We start from the raw sequence: 3,734 nt of genomic DNA, 5'->3' as shown, positions 1-3,734 counted from the left end.
GAATAAAAGAAAGACTTACTCATGTAAATATCTCCTCCGATGGATCGCGCCGTGTGTCACGTTGTGTTCTTCCTCTGAATTCTTATTCCTCACAGCGCATCTTCTTACAGAAAGGACAAGTACCCAGATGAACTTGGAAAAGAAAAAGTCTCGTTGCTTTGTTTACGGTGATTGTGGGCGGTTACGTTTGGCGCGCGCCCTCACGTGGCCATTACACTATGAAAGCGAAAGCATCTGGTGGGCGTGATCTAATTAAAAATAATGAAGCAGACGGGAGAGATTGAACATGGAGTTGGTTTCATGCGAATTACTTCATCAGAGAATATTTGTTTTCGGCAAGAGGTGCTTCATCTAAAAGTAAAAATAACAGGCTTTCTACAGATATCTCTCTAATGTGTGTGCGTCACGTATTCGCTGAGTTTTAGTTCATTTTACTGACGCATTTCAAAAACTTACGCGTGGAGACGGAGACTGCTGAATGCGCACCCTGTTTATTTTCCTTGTTTTGCAAAAGCATAATGTTTTGTTGATATTGTGAGTGTACTCAAATAAAAGTAGATCCTCTACAGATTTAAATGATGTATTACTTTTATATGTACGATCAAAAATGAGCGAGAATTTTAGATTCTTTTTGCTCGTGTCATGAAAATATGCAATTCGGGCCGCCGGCGCCACCGTCGACCCCAGGAGGTTAAACAACATCTAAAAGTGAACTTAGCTTCCGATGACCCCTTTAATAATTTTTCACGCCTAAAAACATGTAGCCTTTGAAATACTTATTACATATTTCTTTGCAAATAACTGTGTCCTGGGCTGGTTATTCGGAATTGTGCAGTAGGGAACAAAAAACCAAGAGAAGATAAATTAAACCAAAGACAAGGAACTTTGTATATTTGTGTTTGAACCCTGGAGGTTTCTATTTTCAACGTGTTTGGTAGCACTGATCAATAGCAACCAGTAACATTTTCTGTTAATCTCCTGATTGGCCAAGCTTTTAAGTTAGAATCAACTCCATGTGACATTTTTGTTCAGCGCTGCACACTTGGGAATCTCTCTTTGTAATAAACAAAGTGTAACATGACATAAATAAGAACTTCATTGTGCAGTGTAGAGCTTCACTGATTGTGACAGATTTTTGTGAGATTGCGATAAACAGAAATGATCGATAGCGTTATAATTATTATAGGGAGCACAGAGCGCTCTGCGGGCTTTCTTTGCTAGTCCATTCAAAATTTGATTAAGTTTTGGTTTTCGTAATGCTATTGAACCAGTGACTTTGCAACTTCATGCTGACCTGCATATAACCTAATGCAGCATATGCTGAGGCCACTAGCAGTGAACAGGGCAAAAATATCTCAAAATGTATAAGGTTAGAGCAAAGGAAACATCACATAATGTAAATACATTGTCATTGTGAATAACTCAATTTTGACAAATTTTGACAAAAATGTCAGATAGAACCTTGTAATTCCAAGGCGGCGAGTGGTCTTGTATAGTATACGTGTGTCACGTTTTGTAATTTGTGTCATTAAATGCAATTATAACGTAACATCTGAAACACCACTGTGTTAGACTAAGAGGGACTTGTCACAGCACTTACATATTATTACTCTTTTGTTGATTTCATTGCTTCTACTGTCCTCATCTGTAAGTCGTTTTGGATAAACCAATGACTAAATGTAAATGTAAAAGCTTTAATACATTCACATCACCCATGGCTGGACATAAACGACCAAAGTAACAGAAAAACAAAACACTAGGAAAACTACTGTCAGCATGTTTTTCCTAGATCATGTCAAAGCCTGTTTCAGGCATTTAAGGGCTTTGCATCTGCGCTTAAGACATCCTACAACAGCTCTAGTCTTTCATCTTGTCCATTCAAGTTTATTACCTGAAGCCAATTTAATTAAAGCTGCTAAATACTTCACATGTAATTTTACATCACAACATGGTATGCTGTAGTGTAATGGTGTTTGTGATATTTAATGGGGTATGTGATAATCCAGAGACTATTTAAACAGAAAGAAATTAAGCTACTAATTTAAGATAGTAAAACCAATGAAAATTAAACGGTCACAAGAATCTACAAAGCAAGAGAACACAAATGTGAATAAACAACCTTTAATAACAGTTAGAGATGGATGCCATAGAAAAGAAAGTTTATTTTCTCTATTTATTTGACTGCACACCAGTATTTTAAAGTTGTGATGTTTTGAAAGGCAAGAAAGTTTGAAAAGTTTAAAAAGTCTGAAAAGTTTGAAAAGTTTAAAAAGTTTGAAAAGTTTGAAAAGTTAAGAAGTTTGAAAAGTTTAAATAGTTTAAGAAGTTTTAAGTTTGGATGGTTTTCAGTCTGATATATTTAGAAGTTTTAAAGTTTGAATGTAGTCTGTCAGATAAATAGATAGATAGTATTGGTCAGATTGTCAATCGACGGAAAGATAGATAGAGGATTCTAACATTATTACCAAGTTACTAGCATGTTGCTAGCATGTTTCTAGCATGACTAGCATTTCACTAGCATGTTTCTAACATGATTAGCATGTCGTTAGCATGTTCCTAGCATGATTAGCAAAGTTGCTAGCATGTTTCTAACATGATTAGCAAAGTTGCTAGCATGTTTCTAGCATGACTAGCATGTCACTAGCATGTTTCTAACATGATTAGCATGTCACTAGCATGTTTCTAACATGATTAGCATGTCGCTAGCATGTTTCTAACATGATTAGCAAAGTTCACTAGCATGTTTCTAACATGATTAGCATGTCGCTAGCATGTTTCTAGCATGATTAGCATGTCACTAGCATGTTTCTAACATGATTAGCATGTCACTAGCATGTTTCTAACATGATTAGCAAAGTTGCTAGCATGTTTCTAACATGATTAGCATGTTGCTAGCATGTTTCTAACATGATTAGCATGTCAGCTAGCATGTTTCTAAAGATGATTAGCATGTCGCTAGCATGTTTCTAAATGATTAGCATGTCACTAGCATGTTTCTAGCATGATTAGCATGTTGCTATGTTTCTAACATGATTAGCATGTTGCTAGCATGTTTCTAACATGATTAGCATGTCGCTAGCATGTTTCTAATGATTAGCATGTCGCTAGCATGTTTCTAACATGATGATTAGCATGTCACTAGCATGTTTCTAACATGATTAGCATGTCGCTAGCATGTTTCTAACATGATTAGCAAAGTCGCTAGCATGTTTCTAACATGATTAGCATGTCACTAGCATGTTTCTAACATGATTCTAACATGATTAGCATGTCAAGCATGTTTCTAACATGATTAGCATGTCATGTTTTTAGCATGAGTCGCATGTTTCTAACATGATTAGCAAAGTCGCTAGCATGTTTCTAGCATGATTAGATGATTAGCATGTCGCTAGCATGTTTCTAACATGATTAGCATGTCGCTAACATGATAGCATGATTAGCATGTCGCTAGCATGTTTCTAGCATGATTAGCAAAGTCGCTAGCATGTTTCTAACATGATAGCATGTTTCTAGCATGATTTTCTAGCATGATCATGTCTAGCATGTTTTTAAGCATGATTAGCATGTTTGTATGATGATGCATGTTTCTAGCATGTTTACTAACATGACTTAGCATGTCGCATGTTTCTAGCATGTTTCTAACATGATTAGCATGTCATGCTAGCATGTTTCTAGCATGATTAGCATGTTTCTAGCATGTTTAGCATGATTAGCATGTCGCTAGCATGTTTCTA

Source organism: Labeo rohita, unplaced genomic scaffold (genome assembly GCF_022985175.1).
Source record: "Labeo rohita strain BAU-BD-2019 unplaced genomic scaffold, IGBB_LRoh.1.0 scaffold_227, whole genome shotgun sequence".
NCBI classification, from domain to species: domain Eukaryota; kingdom Metazoa; phylum Chordata; class Actinopteri; order Cypriniformes; family Cyprinidae; genus Labeo; species Labeo rohita.
Note: the sequence above shows the minus strand (reverse complement) of the source record.